Raw genomic sequence first — 18532 nt, 5'->3', positions numbered from 1 at the left:
GGGGGTGGTGATGGACGGAGCATCAGAACCAATCAAACACTCACACCCAGTCAACAAATCTGGGTTTGATCCATCACTGTTCTTTAGCCCACTCTACCACCCCAGTTCAGACATGGCCATATGCAAATCAGTCTGACCCTGTGCCTCATGGGAACAGTGCAGCCCGAACTGCCAAGCCCTGCCTTCCCTGGACCGGAAACAAGCTTCCTAGGACCGGTTTCTGGCATTTCAGCCGTCTTCAGCCAGGCTTTCTTGAATCCAGAGGCAAAGTGAGCAAGGGACTCACGTCTGAGCATACCCTGCCAACTTATGGCGAACAAAGCGGTACAAAAGGGGGTGGTGATGGACGGAGCATCAGAACCAATCAAACACTCACACCCAGTCAACAGATCTGGGTTTGATCCATCACCGTTCTTTAGCCCACTCTGCCACCCCAGTTCAGACATGGCCATATGCAAATCAGTCTGACCCTGTGCCTCATGGGAACAGTGCAGCCCGAACTGCCAAGCCATGCTTTCCCTGGACCGGAAACAAGCTTCCTAGGACCGGTTTCTGGCATTTCAACCGTCTTCAGCCAGACTTGCTTGAATCCAGTGGCAAAGTAAGCAAGGGACTCACGCTGAGCATACCCTGCCAACTTATGGTGAACAAAGCGGTACAAAAGGGGGTGGTGATGGAGGGAGCACCACCATAGGAATTACAATGTCCATTTCTGCCCGCTTTTTCATGGTGGTTAACCCAACATGAAAAGGCTGGCCGAAAGGGACTTTGGGGCCCGTATCGGGGCACCTTCGCCCCAGCCCTCCGATGTGTGCACCGTAGGGAACCTATGGTGTCCCCCTACATATCCCTGCACCATGTGGTAGGCACTGCGGTGTGCCTGCCACGTAGTACAGGGATATGTGCAGTGCCCCTATTTTGCATTACAAAACATAGGCATTGCAACCGCCGTCGTGGTGGTCGCATTGTAATGCCTAAGTTGGGACCGCCAACAGTCTGTCGGGTGGTCCCAATTCGCGATAGAGTGGCGGGTGAACATAAGTTCGCCCACCATGCTAATCAGCCCCTTATTGCTCTATACCTCTACAAAGTAAACAAAACACACCAAAAATATATCGAAAAAGTATAATAGTTACACATTTAGCATAATTAATTATCCATTAAACAATTAATATTAATGAATTGATAATAAAATTATTATATTCAATTAACTTCCCGTCCTTTATCCCTACAAACCCAAAATATGTGCACCTAATACATATTTAAAAAACAATCTTAATTACACAATTTACATAATTAATTATCAATTAATAACAATTAGGTAATAATAAATTCATTATATTTAATTAACTTCCCACCCTTTACTCCTACAAACACTACAACCGGCACCTCATATATACGTTAAAACATTTCTTAATCAAACAGTTTACATAATTAATGATCAAATATATAATTATTAATTAACATTAACTATTATCTTTCATTTCCTTCACACCTTTTATCCCTACAAAAACCACAATACACACTAAAAATGTAATTAAAATATGGTATTACAAATTTGACATACTTAATTATCAAGTAAATAATTAATAATAATAATAATAATAAATATGAATTATTAAATACTTCTAATCACATTTCTTCCCATTATTTACCCCTACATACCCCACAACCCTCACCTAAAACTTAAAGCAATAAAAATATCAATTAAATAATGAATATTAATTAATAATTCATTATTCATTAGAATTAATTTGCTTCACGCCATTTACCCCTATAAATCCCACAACCTGATACGACACCAAAAATACAAATAAACTATTACATTGAATATAAAAGCAACAAAAAATGTACAAAAGATATTAAAAACATTAACAAAAATTATACAAACCATTTATAAAACATACAATTAAGATACATACTAAAATACATAAAAATAATTAAAAAACTCTATTATTAACAGCTATATTTGTGTAAACGATATTAACAACATGGATACTTTTAACAGCAATATTACTTACCTTGAAATCGATATTTTTGTCAACAATTTTTTTGCACACGATATTCGTGCATCGCAATATTTCAAACTTGATATTCCTGCTCTTTGATTTGGTTTTCTCTGTATTTTGTCTGAATAACCAGTGCGATGCATCTCCGATGCCGGACTCGCATCACAGTCCATAGTCTGCTTGGAGCACGGCGCATCCTCGAAGCAGGCCTTTGCATTATAAGTCCCTCATCGATGGCATCCTTGACTACTACGTAGGACTATGCATGTCAGTCCGACAGCTTCTCTGGACCACCGGTTGATCAGCGGACTTAACTTGGTCCCTGTATCCGGCCCGTGCTCCATCGTGATTGGCCTGAACTTGTGACTTTGTTCAGGTCCCGTGCGACCATATAGCCACAGTTAACACTTCATGTTTCTAAGCATTGTTTTCACTTAAATCTTGAAAATTGCATAGCCCTAGTTCTACAAATTACATTTTTGTCATTTTGATCTCAATCATTTATTACATTTTACCCTAATTTTCTAAATTAGTGTGTGATTTTTCCCATGTTCTTTTTTCTCTTTATTACTGTTTGAAGTGCTGCATAAATACTTTAAACATTCTCAAGAAACTTCAGAACGATTTCCCTTCTCCTCACTGTTGCCATACCTTTGGAGAAAAAGGGTCAACAGGCAGTTATCTTACTTCATAGACTATGACCTGCTTCTGTGAGACTCACAATCAGGTTTTCGTGCAGGTTACAGTACTGAGTCTGCCCTACTCAAGGTCTCAGAATTCATTAAGGAAAATCTTGACGGAGCTCCTCAGATGTGGTCATGCTTTTGAATTTGTCCATGGCATTTGATATTGTTTCCCATGCCATTTTATTTAGACAGACTTGAGAAAGTTGGAATCAGAGGCCAGGCTCTAATCTAGCTCAAATCCTTCTTGAAAGATTGCTCTCAAGCAGTCTTCCTGCCACCTTTCACCTCTTCATCCACTTTTCTGGAGTGTGGAGTGCCCTAGCGTTCGGCACTCCTTTTACTATCTACCTGAAGCCTCTGGCTAAACCTGCTGAGTCCTAGGGGTGCGAGTGGTCTCCTATATGGATGACACTCAACTCCTTCTGGCTTTTCATGAAAACGCGCCAGCAACCCTTTTAAGCCCTGCCTAGAAGGCAATTGTAGAATGGAGGAATGGAAGCTGCCTAAGACTTAACTCAGAAAAAACTGAGATCCTCTTCTTTGACACTAAGTCCTCTTCGAATGCTAGCATGTGGTGGCATCAGAATTGGGTCCCCAAACCCCAGCACTGGTTGTGAAGAACCATGCGACAAAATGTGATTTTAATCTCACTTTTAAGCCTCAAATCAAGTCTTTACCTACCACTTGCTTTGGCACCCTAAGGGCTCTCCGGAGGACGCTCCACTTTATTCTGTAGGACTGTTGCCAAACAATTGGCCATGCCGTGGTCACGGCCAGACTGGACTACACCAAGAGCCTTTATTTAGGTCTGCCTGCTTTCCTAAATTAATGTCTAAAAACTATCCCGAACTCCCCCAGAAGCCTAATCTTGATGATTCCTAAGCGTTCTCCAATTTCTCATCACCTTCAGCATCTTCATTGGCTCCCTGTCTTCAAGAGGATCGAATTCAAGGCTTTCACCTTTACCTATAAGGCCTTTATCCACAGAGGTCCTCAGGAGAAGACAGGAGCCCTAATCCTTAAGATCTAACAATCCTCACATTCACAAAGTAAGAAGAGGTGGGAAACTTGACCTCCAAAACTATGGAAGGCACTCCTACTCAGTCTGCTGTAAAGTCCCTCTGAATCTTGCTTAAGGCTTAGGGCCTAATTATGACTTTGGCAGCGTGGGAGTGAGCCGTCACACCATCCCCCCACTACCACACTACCAAACATGACCACACACCAAATTAGGAGTTTTCTCCTGGTCTGGTGGGTGGTCCTTTGGTAGTCAAGCAGTGCTGCCATTGTAAGGCTCATAAGTGAGCCGTAGCAAGGCAGCGCCAACAGATTGCTAAAGCCTGTCCCTGCCCCGCATGGACTGTGAAGTCCATGCCGGGCAGGAACAGGGGGTGCATGCACACAGGGGGGCACACCATGTGCCCCCTGCATTCATCCCCAGCCCTTTAGGGCCTCCTTTGTTTCCTCACCACCATACTTTTCATGGCAGGCTCACCGCCATGAAATCTGTGGCAGTGAGGAAACTTTTAATATGCTTGGAAGTGCCACAGCGGCACCACCAGCATATTGCAAGCCTCTGGCTGCTGCAATACCGCCACGGATCACGGATCCCTGGTGGTAGCAGTGGCCCCATGGCAGTCCAACTGCTCAACTTGAAATACGATGGCTGAACCGCCAGTGTGGCAGTAGCCACACCTCTACCGTGGATTTGCATTGGACTACCAAACTCATAATCAGGCCCACAGTCTTAAAACCCTGCTGTTTGTCTACTGCCTAGCAGGCTTATAGGTTTCTGACCCTTTCTTAGGCTTCTCCTTTTCCCTGAGCTTACCGCTAGTGCCGGGACGCCTCTTCAAGGCAGCTACTTGCTCTACAAGTGCATTGAATTGTATTGAAATATTGGGATAAAAATGCAACAGCTATTTTGTGATCTATTTGATTGTACTTCGGTTTAAATAGTTCAAATAAACATCTGATTAAAAAACAATGCCAAAATACAAATATGTATAAAATGCATCTCTGAGTGAAAGTAGATAATTCATAGATAACACAAGTGAAATCATTGACAATCGCATGCAAATTTAAAAGTAATGATTACTCCATGTTTTTCAAAGCAATCAGTCTGGTCTTAGTCAATCAATAAATGGATCGATTGGAGTGCTAACTGTGTAGCCTGGAAAGGGAATGTTGGTGGGAGAATACAGTGACTTATATGGCTAATAAACAGCACATTGCATGATGTCTGTGACTCCTAGTATCACTGGCATCCATAGAACGTGTGTTCAGTTGTGTGCCTTTTCCTAAAGTAAGCAGATTAATTCTTGTTTTATTTCAAATTAAATTCAGAAGTTGGAAGAATAACACTTGTTCTTACCTTCTGAATATCTGCAATGTTAGGGGAGTCAGGCGGGAGTTTAAGAAAGACTCTATATCTGACTCTTTTCTAAGGAGGTCCAAAGTGGATTTGGGGAGTAGCGTACCAGGGTTTTGCCACAATGCATGTGTGAGACAACCAGATCCTGAACTGTGGCTCTGAAGCCTTCAGGAGCATGATTTGATTTAGCAGCAGAGTGAGAGATGGTATAAGGTTGTTTGGGTATTCCTTGGGATGTGTCTGGGAGGGGTGCTCTCTGGCCATGATTTGGCATCTGTATCAGTCTGTGTTAAAGATGTCTAAGTTCCTTGGGATGTGGTCTGCATTTTGTGTAATTGGTGATGCAAAGAATCTCTAGCTTAGTCAAGTTCATATTCAGTAGCCGCGTTACACATGCAGCGCACTTTCCTTCATCGCACCGGGCGCACCTTTCTAAAGGTGCACCCGGCGCATTGAAGGAAAGTGCTCACATTATGGAGAATGCGCTGCCCCCAGGGCAGCCACGAACTTGTGCTGCCCTGGGAGCAGCGCATTCCCTTGAAATATGGAGCGACTGCTTTACAGCCGCTCTGTGTTTCATTGTGCAGGCTGCGACCAGCCTGCCCTTTTAATGGGGAATAGAGATCCCTTTGCAGGCGGTTGCAGTCACTGACTGTACCCACCTGTAAGGGGATGTCTGGGGAGTCCATGGGGCACCCTTCACCCCCTGCGGATGGGTGCTCTCGGGGGGCACTGACAGTAATTCCCTCATTGGCATGGGGCACGCCCCCATGCAAATCAGGGAACGCCCCCTTGAAGGTAGCGCTATTGGAATTACAGACGGGTCCACACAAGTGTCTGCGGCCCCTTCTATAGTACCAAAGTGTCCCAGATGCGCACAAAGCAGATGCTAACGCCTTTCCAGCCCCTGGGGCACTTTATGTAATATGGCCCCAGGTATGTGCTTTGTATCCAATGCTGCAGTAAGTGGGACCTAGTCTTTGATAGAGTGAATATCATTTATATAGGGGAACTTCAGATAGAGCCTGATATGAGTGACATCATTGCCATTGTCATCCCTATATCTGTCTGAATTTAAAAAACACGTATTTGTGTTAGTTTTGTGTGTGTTTTATTTGAATACATGTAGGGCCACGTTACCTTAAATGTGCATGAACACATTTGATGTAGTGAAGTGAAGTGTACCATATCCCTTCTAATTTTTAAATCACTTCTCAAAGCTACAGCAACTGGCTTGGAACTCATATTTCGAAGTTTGAGACAATATTTACGTTTTTCCGTCAGTTTAATGTCGGACAAATATAATGAAGCGGGATTCAAATTGTCAAGTATTCCTAGTTTGTTTTACTGCTGTTTACTTTTTAAAGGTTCTGTTTCTCCTAATGAGTAATACCTTTTCGGGCTGGTACTTTCACATGTTTGTGGGCCAAATCTGTTTGAAAATGGGCAGCTCATCTTTCGTTCTTTGCGTCCCCTTACACATCGCCTGCATGTTGTATAAAGTGTCACTTTTAAAAGCAAGTATTTATTTTTAAACCTTCCTGGTCTTTTTTGCTCTATTAAGTTCTGACCCCTAAACTTCTTTTCATTGATCCTTTTGAACGTCTTACGTTTAATTTCGACTTCTGTGATTGTTTTTGTTGATTTCATCTCTTTTTGACCACTATAACAACCAGTTACAGAGAGAATTGGTTGACTGGAAAGTAATATAGTTTGCTGAACTGTGGTTTGAGACTGCTGATTATCGGCTGTTTGGTGAATACTGGTAAGATTTGAACTCGAGATCTTGAACAAAGTAACACTTAAAAACCCAGCAGTTCATCTCCTCCATTTTCGAGTTTCTACTTGTTTTCACTGGTTTATCAAAGTCATTGACACCGAGTCCCTTATTATGATGTCCAGCGTACAGCCATCCGACAGCTCGTCGGAGGCTTTCCGCCTGACAACCTAGGTTTCCATCTGACCGCCTTAATATGATACTGGCGGTCAGAGGGGAATTCTGCTCAGCTTCCGATAGGCTCAAAGAGCCCGTTGGGGCAGCGGGCAGAATTGTAATCCCGAAATGACAGCAGAGCCAGCCTTGGCTCTGCCATCGGGATTACAATGTTGTTTTCCGCCTGCCCTTTCACGGTGGTCCACCCGCCATTAAAAGGCAGCCAGAAAGTGATTTGGGGGGCCCCTCGCAGGGTTCTCTCACCCCTGACCCTCCACTATGGGGCCTGCATTTTGCGATGCAGGGCGCGCAATGAAATTCGTTTTATTTATTTTATTGTTTACTTACCTGCAATTATCCATATTCCGGTTTTTAGAACCCCCCACCCTGCCCCTCCCCCGCCCCGCCTTTACGCCCCATGGAACTCCCTCCACGGGCCGCAGCTGGACATAGAGAGTACTCTGCTGGTCGGGTGTGGACGGGCTGCTGAAGAGGGCCGCAGGTAAAGGCATGTACTAGGAACCTAGACAAAGGACAGATTCAGAAACAGGATCATTGAAAACCCAGCTCCACAACAAGAACTAAATTCAGAGGCAAGGAAGCCTGAAGAAAATGCTACTGGTGGTCAGAGCTCGCAAACAGGAGCAAAATAACTCCTTCCCCAAACACGTTGGCCCAGCAAGGCAGAAGAAAAGAGCTCAACCCAAGAAATAGAGTTAGGATCCAGAAGCCCTGGAAAATCTCCTTCTGGTGGATAGAGCCCACCACCAGGAGAAAAACAACACCATAATGATGAAAGTCTGACCAACAGGGCCAGAGAAACAGACTTGGGAAGTTTGGTCCCTTGTGTGAGGGGGGACCAGGCTGAGATAGGAGATTCTTAGAAACCCCCAGGGAGGGCCCAGGCCCCCAGGTTTTGTCACTAGCTTCTATTCCTTAAGTGTTTAAGGGGAGGGGCATGAATGGTTTCCCCCCTCCCTGAGCAACCTTTGGTTCTGGGGACCCCATCCCTGTGGATCAACATGAGGAAAGTGGTCATGGGAGGATACCATATCCCTGGGACAGAAACCAAATGATAAGCACCAATGCACTCCTGCAGTGTGGTATGCATCTCCACTACCCACGCCCATGCCTGTAGGGAGCGAGGCACACACCGTCTTCCAGCACCCTGCCATGGCATGCGCATGGAGCAGGCAGGGAGAAAAGAGATGGCGGCTTCCATGCCAGCACCAGAGCAAAGGCGGCTGGGCTGGGACCTACCCAGACAGGCAGGAGTGGGCTCCATGCACCACCCCAATCTTTAAGTGCATGCTGGGTGCCCCATTTAAGGGTATAGGCATCTGGCTCTTTTAAATAATGAAAAGAGGAATTCATGGGTAGCTGTTGAAAAAAAAAGGATTCATGTGGCTAAGGCTAAGTTGCTTGTAAAAAATGCACTGTCTTAAGCCAAAGGAGCACCTAAAAATCCTCTCGGGCACTGAGTTATTTGCTTTTTTATTCTTCTGTGGTACACCGAGAGTAGCCAGGGGCACCAACAACAATTTAGAGTGCATTTGGGGGGTTGCCTCGGCCCTCCCAGAGGATAACCCCAAAAGGTTGCCATAAGTCTCCCTTGGGGTTGTGTTCATGCGCCGGGAAGCGTGGTCAATGTTTGCAAGCACTTTAGGAGCTTTTGGTTTCTCTGTTGGCTGGTCCTTAAGTTCCAGTGGCAGCATGATGAGAGAAAAAGGAAGACTTTTGCATCCACCACATTAAATGTGGAGTATTTTATTGACAATAATGTGAATGAAAATGATATGTTATATCTCTTAATACATGCTATGTAGAACTGGTACCATTCCCAATAGGCCTGGGCGGTAAATTCCGTTCCGCTTGCGGAATTTGGGTAATTTCGCGTTCCGCAGAGAACACAGAATTGCCCAAAATTCTGTGTTCCGCGGCATCGTGGAATTTTTTGCATGTTCGCGCTCTCAAAATGCGTGTTTGCAAGATATTTCCACCGAGCATGCAAACACCATTCGCGAACAGGAAAAAAGCATCGTGAACAAGCAATTCTGCGTGTTAGCGAAATTTCTGCGTGTTCGCTGAGATTTTTTACCGTATCGCGGAGCTTTGCGTAGCGCGACTATACGCAAATTCCGCCCACCCCTAAAATCCAATTGATTTCAATAGTGTTGCATTAGTTGATTATAAGATGGTTTTGCTTCTGTTATTGTGGTGACACCCTGACCAAACCAATAGACCTTCCTTTTTGATTATGACGCCCCCTTATATTGTGTCTAGCATAGGTGGGTATTGTGATGATAGAGTTCAGTGTGTGCTGGGGATCTGAACTGTTATGAGGGTGTAACAAAAGTATTTCCATCGATCTGAACTGTTTTTAAGGTGTGACCGAAGGTATTTACATTTATCCAGACTGTTTAAGGGTGTAACCAAAGGTAGTTCCATCTATCTAAATGTAGATACTTGTACATTACTGTGTAGTATTTAGTTGGTTGGTTCCCACTAAAGAAAACGTTGTGGACTCATCACTTGTGAAGGACTCATGTCCTTTGCAGCTAATACCCCAGTTTCTTACAGTGGCCATTCAAGCTTCGAGACAACATTTTGTCATGGAAAGCAAACAGCAAAGCCAGTAAAACACAATTTAGGTTGAGCTTTGGTGACTGAAAAATACTGGAAACCTCTCAAAACGATTCTGTTTTCCTTTGCCTTTTATTTCCTTATTTTTTTATAGAGGTGCCTACTGCTTCATCTCATATTTTACATTTTCAGCTAGATTCACTTTTTAAATATCTGCACATAACACCCTGGGGAACATTTTCCCTATTCAGTTTTAGTTCTGATTCCTCTTTATTGTCACTGGGTCGCTTTGATTTGCAATGATTTTTACCAAAGGTTATTACAAACAGAAAGTATCATAAGATGAATGACAAACTATTTAAGACATCCGTTCATACAATTATTTATTCATTCCTTCTCTTTTTTATGTGGAAGGCTCTGATGTACAGGAAATGTTAATAGAATTACCTACCAATTAAATAATTATTTAATTAATGAATCAGTTCGGCCATTCGTTAATGTGTTAATTCTTTCAGGCCCTTTTCCAGGAAAACAGATAGGACCAGCTTCTGATAGGAACCCCATCCTCCCCCTGCACCTGTTATATTTCATGAGTGAAAGCAGGAGCATCCGCATTGATGGCTTCTTTCCAGGTCAACAGCCGCTCCGCATTTCATCATTCCCTCGCTTTCCTTTGTGTACTCTAATCTGGCTGTGGGGGCAATCGCTGGACGGGCGCTGGTTTTTACCTTGTTTGGTGTTCTTTGCATTAGTGTCTGTTTCTGTAACTGCTGCCCTGGCTGCAAAGCAGGTCTTGCAAGGACCTTCAAAGCTGGGCACCGCTCCTTCCAAAGTCACACATTAATGCACCCAATGTTGCTGGAATATATCACTTGTCATCATGGTCACCAGCATTAATGGTATTAGTAGTGTTTGTTATTAATACCACAGTTGTGCTTTCCATGTTTTTTGCTGGTGGTATTTGTAATTATATTATTATTATTATTAACAGTATTACAACGAGTAGTATCTTTATTAGTGTAGTTGGTTCTGATACCATATTTATTATGATGATTATTAATATGGTTATTATTCATAAGTATTATTATCATAATAAAACTGTCAGAATAACTATACAAAGACAAACGTAATCCCCTGATGAGTCATGGAAGAATACAGACCGTTCTTTTCCGAAGAGATATGTGCTGGAAATGACTGTGGGAGAAGATCTTGAGCACATTCAGTGGCACATTTTCACACCACTTTCACTGTAATGCGGGAGAGAAAGCGTGGGTTTTCTTCACAGCTCCACTCAGAGGAAGCATGAGGCCCTCCTTGGAAGTTAAATGACTAATATAACCTTAGAGCCCACCATAGCGGACTCTGCCAGCCATTAAAGGCAGGCTACTAGAACATTCAGCCCCTAGAGTGCAGAATGTTCTGGCCTCACAGAGCCCGAGGGGGCGGAAATCCCCTGGAGCTCCGTGAGGCCTTTGTTTACAGCTGCTGCTATGAACAAACATTGGAATGTTGATGCTCCGGGCATCTACAGGTCATTAGAAGCCCTGAGCAATCCATTGTCTTCAATGGAGGCCTCAACATTCCAATGTTCTATTGGAAATTAAATCATCAGAGAGTGTCGTTTAATTACATAATCAGTTTGAAGCAACCAGCCCATGCTAATGTGGCTGACAGAGGATCACTCGGTTGCGTTATAGATTCACAACTTAGCGGGCTTTACCCCGTGTATAAGCAATGCTCAGTAGCTGAGAACACTCTTGTAATCATTAGATATCTTTTGAAAGGTTTTGCCAGGGTGAATTGGGTGATACTTGAGCAGAGGTATTCAACCACAGGATTGTTAACACTTTAGAATTCTTTCAGTGGAAGATGTGTGGATTTTCCAAAAGACGATTCATATCCCATGATCTGAACTTAAAGTACATGTTGTCTGATGGACATTGATGAAAGCATATGGCATATCTTATTTCACACTAATACACTTTGTATTCAGAAGCCGCACATGGACCTTTAGTTCAATATAAGTGTGATGGATTTAGAGTGGGTTTTAAAGACAATGTTTACTAGCTTTATATAGTGTCTTCCCAAGAATTTCCTATCTAGGCACTTACTAATTCTCATTCCTTGGATCCTCCTGTTATAGAAGTAAATCATGCAGAAGAGGAGACATTATGGCCTGATAGTTAGGGAAGGAAATTTCCTATTTGTCCCAGGGAGAGTCTGATTGAAGTGGTACAGCGGGCAAAAAAATGATGCACTGGAATTGATCCCATTGAGACTACCAGTGGCTGAAATTAAATTAAGTATCTCATCCATCACTTTTTTGTTTTTCTCAGGATCAGCCTGTGCCTAAAACAGCTAAGAGACTTGTTTCAGTTAATATGTTTCTTTTTTCATGAGTTTTGTGGCATACTATATGGCGCCTTGCCATTTTACATCTCTTGGTGTCGCCATACTTTTCATCCAGGAAGTCCAAACTCTTCGGCCTGGTTTGAAAAGGGCCTATAGGAAACATAAGCGCTCTCTTGTGTACTGCTCGTCTACTGTGTGTCTCTACCTGTGCTGTTAGCAGAGCGTCTTCAGTTACCTGGGGATTGGTTATCTCGTTCTATAACGTGTCGGACCTTTGAAATGGAATGACTTGTTGCTTTTCTATGAGATGAATGTTGTCTTTTTTTCTAAGCTGAGAAGTAGCGGTGTCGCCCTAGTTCTGCTGGACAGGTGCTATTTTGAACTGTACTGTTGATCTCCCTCCTTCCCTTCTTCCCTCCCTTCTTCAGCTTTCATCTGCTTCTCTCCCTCTTTCTCAATCTGCTTCTTCTTGCTTCACCCTTTAATATTTCTATTCCCCAGTCTCCATATAACTGTATTTCACTCTAGTTCTGTCTCTCTCTTTGACTTCCTCTTTCTCTTCTCTGCACTCACTGTCACTCTTTTATCTCGCGTTCTTCATATATTCTGAATCACCCTGTGTGCCTCTTTCTTATTGACTCTTTATCTTTCTATCATTTAAACTGATTTGAATTGGATTAAATTATTTGAATTGAATAATGCTTTACTGGCACACAGGTTTACATTGTTGACCAAACTTAACATATGGACAGATATTGCTACAACTCTCCTTGTAGATGTTTTGCCTTTAGTGGTGTCACAAGAGGACAAGCATTTTCCTCTTTTTCTCTTTTTCTCTCTGTGTCTGAAACACAGAAACTCACAGCTTTACATTGTCTGCCAGTTCAGGTTGTGAAATCAGATAGAAAGTCCAGGGGATACAGGATGAGTATCAGGAGACCTACTGGTCTACAGAAGATGTATATCAGCCTTATGCACAAAATCAGAAAACGCCGCCTGTAGATTCAACTGAATGCCTACCAGGAATGAAAAGCAACATCAGCGAGGACAAAAAACAACTGCTGGCACCTGGACACAATGACAGCCCCAGCGCCAAATATCTCTTTACAGCGCACCAGTCCAACCACTCCAACACTATGAGAAGCAACTCTCAAAGAGTGCTGAGTCACATCACAAAAACCCAATTCAACAAAGGGCAAAGAAGCACAAAGAGGTTCCGGAAGCATCTGAAAGCCTAACCTAACCAGTCGCGACCTATTGTCAAGGGCGGAGGGCCCCATCCCCACATCTTTCTGCAGACATGAAGAATGTCAGGCTGAGTAAAGGCGGCCTGACAGACACTCTCTTAATGTTCAGGTCAGGCAGCCAGGCATCATACATGCGCCTAAGTGCTCAGGTGCCTGGATGCCTGGGCGGAACTTTGCCAGCCTGAGGATTTCACAACACTGTGGGCATGACGGCCCCAGCCTTGCAAAGTGCCTTGAGGTTCGAACCCCTCATGACCCAGGGGGCGTGTCACAGATAGACTTGGACCAGGGTGCCTCATTCTTAAGCCCTGAAGGGCCAGGGCGGTGTCAATCAGTGACACCTCGTCACAGAATGGGGTGGGGCAGCAACTCTTATGGACCCCATCCCACTCTGCGTCAAGTAAGGGACCGCCACCTCCTCTCTTGGTTAACCTTAGGTCAGCCCAGGAGAGGAGGCAGCAGCCCCAACCCTCCAGGAACATTGGGGGCTTGCCTCCAGCCACTCAAGATCACCACTGCAGCCCGGTAAGATTGCCTTAAAAAAAATGTTTAGTGTGTGTGTCTGTGTACGAATGTATTTGTATTATTGCATGCATGCTGTGAATAGGTGTGTGCAACTTTATGTTCTTGTGAATGGTGTGTGTGTGTGTGTGCTTGTGAATGTATGGGTGTGAGTAAAGTATCAAACAAAGTCAGGGAGTACTCCCAATCGACAGAAAACTGTCTATAGGGTATTGGCACGTAGAGCAAGTGAAGAAATAATCTTTCTTAAGAAGACCCCTCACACACCTACCTAGTTGGTGACATGCTTCATCATCGAGATCCCACCCAGACAGCCGAGTGCCATCCGGGTGTGCTGCGACACCTGACTACAGTGGAGCTGGTTTTTTGGATGAAGGTGAATAGTGAATTTAGATAAAAATTGGCCAGATTTAACCCAATTGAAAGTATTTTATTCCAGGGAAATTTGGACAATGGTTAAAAAGTAGTGAAGATACCGAAGAAGGTTAAATTGACCTAAGGTATCTTATAATAAAAAAAGCAGGTGAAAAAATATTTAAGGTCTACATGTTTCAACCATCAGTTGCTATTGCTATGTTTTCGTCAGGACCAAAGAACGTGACCCGGGTGGTGCACACTCGCTAAGGTGTGCCCTGCCCTCGGTCAGTGTTTGAAACCTAACCCGCTACTCACGGTTAGGAAAACCTTTCTTCAAGTCGTCGAAAGGGAAAATCTGTAAAGAAACACAAACGAACACAGGACAAACATATAATACATATAATCGTCACTCTATTCGCAGAATCAGTGCTCGTACTAATTGCCAATAGAATTGGTGTGCGTAACACGTTCGTACAGCACTCAGTGGACCTCACCACTAGTGAGGGTGTGGGCTCACGCAATCATAAGCATATTCTTAAAAGCGATCTGAAGTCACACACCTTGATAAGTAGTGAACACGAGCCACACACATCTATTCCATACCCACTCATGTGAATCTCAAAAAAGTGGGCGTCAATATACTCTAATAAGAGTACAAGTGTACTAGTGCACCAGTGTAACCTAGAGGTAAAACGGGAAATTTCCCGATAGCCCTGGTTAAAGTGAACCCACGTGTGGCTAAAATATAGTAGTGGGTAATTTCCACAACCTCACTCAATGCGGTGGGCGTGCCGCTAAAACGAAGTGAATATCAGAATCGCTTAGCGTGGTGAAAATCTCACAAAAGTGTATTAAACCAATGGTCAAGGGAAATGGGAGGAAAGGGAAGTACGCTTACTTAGAGAGCGGTATTTGCGCACCTGATGGGAGACAGGATCACGCGATTTGTAACTTCAAGATCTAAATGGAGAGAGTTTTTTCACTAGTGACGTATATATTATAAGCGGTGTAAAGCGAGCTTGAAAAGCCCCAGTGTTGCCATCGTACTCACTCAGAGATACAAATCAGTCCGCGCTTCTGCCTAGTGGTGATCTGCCATGTCTCCCGGTAGAATAACAGAGACCCGGTCGAAGCCTCTCTGTTAAGATGGTATTTCCGGGTCACGTGGGGAGACAATGGCGTGCAGGTCATGTGACCTACGTGAACACGTAGTGAAATGTTGTTTGGGACAAAATATGTTGTGGGGTTGATAAAGTTACAGTAGCTAATTAGAGGATAAAAAAAGGGTGTATTTCCCGAGAATTACGTGATATAAATAGAAACTCGGTATCCAAAAAGTAGCTTCTACATTAGCACTTAGACTCCTATAAGAGAAATGTGAAGGGCGGAAAACAGAAAAGCTCAAAGTTTAGATGTCAATTTGGTGTCAATTGGCACGCTCGATATTCATACGTTCTGACGCTCAATGTTTCTACGATCTACAGGTGGTGCCCAAGGCTCAAACATTATCAAAATCTGAATAGACTCTGGCTGTAATAAATATAGGTTAAATTAAAAATAGTATGTCACAACCAGGTCTATATTCCTTCTCACATTCATATTAATATATAAGAAGGAAAATGAAGAGCTAAGTCATTATGGCAGTGTAGAGAGTGAATACTTATCTCGTCAATACTGTGTTCCAAGGGATATTCTCATTAAGGCCATTGGTGTGAGTTGATAGCCTATAAACCCACCTTTGTTCCTTTTCAAAAAGTCTCTGTTGTACATTGCAACCAGATTTTATTTGTTCAATGATAGTCCATCGCATATCATTTGTGGTGTGGTTATTTTCAAGGAAATGTTCAGTAAGCTTAGTCGTGACCCTTTTGCATCTGATGTTACTACGATGCTCGCATATTCTCTGTTTTATCTTTCTTGTTGTCATACCCACATATCTTAGATTGCACGGGCACTTAGTCAGGTAGACCACGTTGGTACTGTTGCAATTAGTGTGTGTTCTTTGGGTCCATATCTTACCTTGTTCCAATGCCAAAGTTTTTGTGTTACTGGTCAAATGGCAGACACTGCAGTTTCCGCAAGGGTAGTGGCCTACAATGTCTGGTAGTCCCCAAGCATTAAGTACAGTTGATGGATTCACCTTTCCTGTCGTTATCGGGCGAGTGTTCATCAAAGAATCTTTTAGGCTCTTTGCTTTTTTGAACGAGAACAAGGGCTTTTCCCAGTGTAGGTTGCCTGTGTTAATGATTGACCAATGTTTATTGATAGACTTCGTCATCATGTTAGATGCTGTATTGTAGGTCGTCACACAAGTGAGGGGTAGTTCACTTCCCGGGGGATTTTTCTCTTCCAAAAAAACTTCTCTCGGTTGGTTTCTTGCTCGTTTTTGACACTTGTGGATAATTCTTTCTGGATAGCCTCTCTCAGTTAGTTTCTGTGTCAGATCCCTGGCCTGACTCCGATAGTCCATGGTTTTACTGCAGTTCCTATGTAGTCTCAAAAACTGACCATAAGGTAAATTCTCCCTCAGGGTTCTTGGATGAAAACTCTCAAATCTTAAAAGATTGTTCTTTGCACTTGGTTTATGATAAGTTTTCGTTTCCAAACGGCCATTCTCTTTCGTTATAACCACATCTAGGAAGATCATCGTCTGGGGGTCCACATTATGTGTGAACCTGAGGTTGTTATCACAGGTTTTAATCCAAAGTAGAAATTTGTTTAGGGTTTCAGTTGGTCCTTGCCAAATGGCAAGGACATCATCTATATATCTCTTCCAAAAAATGATGTGTGAACGAAACGGAATGTGATTGGTCAATATGAACCTGGTTTCAAAATCAAGACATACAGTCCCACCACACTAGGAGCGAAGGTGCTTCCCATCGAAGTGCCCCCTATCTGTAGGAACAGACTCCCCTCAAATTCAAAAAAATTCTTTTTTAGAGCCAGTCTGGCACATTCTAGTATGAAACTATTAGGTGTTCTATATGTCCATGTTGCCATATCAAGAGTTATGTGCTTGTGAATGGTGTGTGTGTGTGCTTGTGAATGTATGGGTGTGAGTAAATGCACATGTAGATGGGTAAGTGATAGTATGTATGTGTACGCATGTGTAGTCTACCAGCCCACTGCCTGCTCAAATTAGAAGCCGCCACTGAACCTAACCCACAGCATGAGTTGCAAATGTGAAAGAATGTAAGTGCCTGGTTCCACCTCACACTCAACAGGACCTATTTCTAATAGATCATTGACTTCACAGCCCAGCCTCCTGAAGTAACAGAAAAGTGACGCACAGCACTTCAGATAGTTTAAAACTAACACGCACATGGAACACTGTTCTACCATCTCCTACCACTGGAATTATGTGATTCTGTAGCTGCAACATTTTCTGCATGAGTATGGAGTGCTGCATTTGCCACAGAATCGAACATTTGCTGCATAATTTGCAGATTTTAACAAAGAAATTGTTTCTAACTCAAACGGGCCGAAAATTGTTAAAAATGAGGTGACGTGCTGCCATGCAATGGATGTCCGTTCGCAACAGTTTGGCTATTAACCGTTCTGTTTCTTATTTCTGTATTTCTGTGTTAATCTGATACTAATAAGGTGAAACCTTTGCTCAGGAAGTGCTATCATGTGTACAAATGACAAAATTATAAACTCATGCTACCACAAAATGCATTGAATGTATGTGTGCATTACGCTGCATAACTGGTCGGTTTTTACCGCATAATTTAGTCAACCTTGCCTTATAATGGGGGCTGCCCTTGTCCAGAATTCCACTGGCTATGACTACCATGCAAAACCTGCAAGCAGCATAAACCATGGTCCGTTTCAACGCACTGATACAGCATACTCCATTTCAACACCGTGAGACAGCATACTCCATTTCAACACCATGAGATAGCATACTCCATTTCAACACCGTGAGACAGCATGCTCCATTTGAACACGACTGTAAATGCAGTGGCAGCTGGCAAGTATTTAAAGTGGTGAGGCAGGTCGAACTAAATTAAAAAATACATTAAAACATTGCACTTACCTTCCTGGTTTGCTGCACAGCATCCTCCTCATCTTTCCTTGAAGCTCTGGGACCCAGGAAACTCTACTACCCAATCTCAGTGCTGCTTTCACGCATGAGAGAAGCGTTAGGATTGGAGGGAGCGGGCTCTCTCAGCACTCTTAAGAGCGCTGAAGGCCTGTGCTTTCCCGGCTGTCATAAGACAGCTGGGTTACAGAAGTTTAAAATGCGCATGTCTGGAAGCCGTCGTAAGACAGCCGGCCTGAGGGTCATAGGTACTTTAAACATAAGTGCAGCGCTTCCTGCTGCCACTCAACAGCAGTTGCCCTACCCCGTCCTGACACTTGGTTCAGGAGGGGCTGCTGGAAAATAAAATGGTAATAAATAAACGTTATTAGCATTTCATCTGTCAGCTCTGGGGGCATATTTTTAGCGGGGCGATGCTCCTCCG

The 18532-nt window shown here is 43.4% G+C and overlaps 1 long non-coding RNA gene across 1 annotated transcript in view; it reads left to right on the top strand.

Annotated features, from left to right (window-relative positions):
- LOC146816503 (uncharacterized) overlaps positions 1–18532 on the top strand; it is a 518523-nt gene that overhangs the window by 120172 nt on the left and 379819 nt on the right. The gene's annotated exons all lie outside the window — the stretch shown is intronic.

The sequence above is a fragment of the Triturus cristatus genome, chromosome 6 (genome assembly GCF_964204655.1).
Source record: "Triturus cristatus chromosome 6, aTriCri1.1, whole genome shotgun sequence".
Lineage (NCBI taxonomy): Eukaryota > Metazoa > Chordata > Amphibia > Caudata > Salamandridae > Triturus > Triturus cristatus.
Note: the sequence above shows the minus strand (reverse complement) of the source record. Positions and strands in the feature narration are given on the sequence as shown.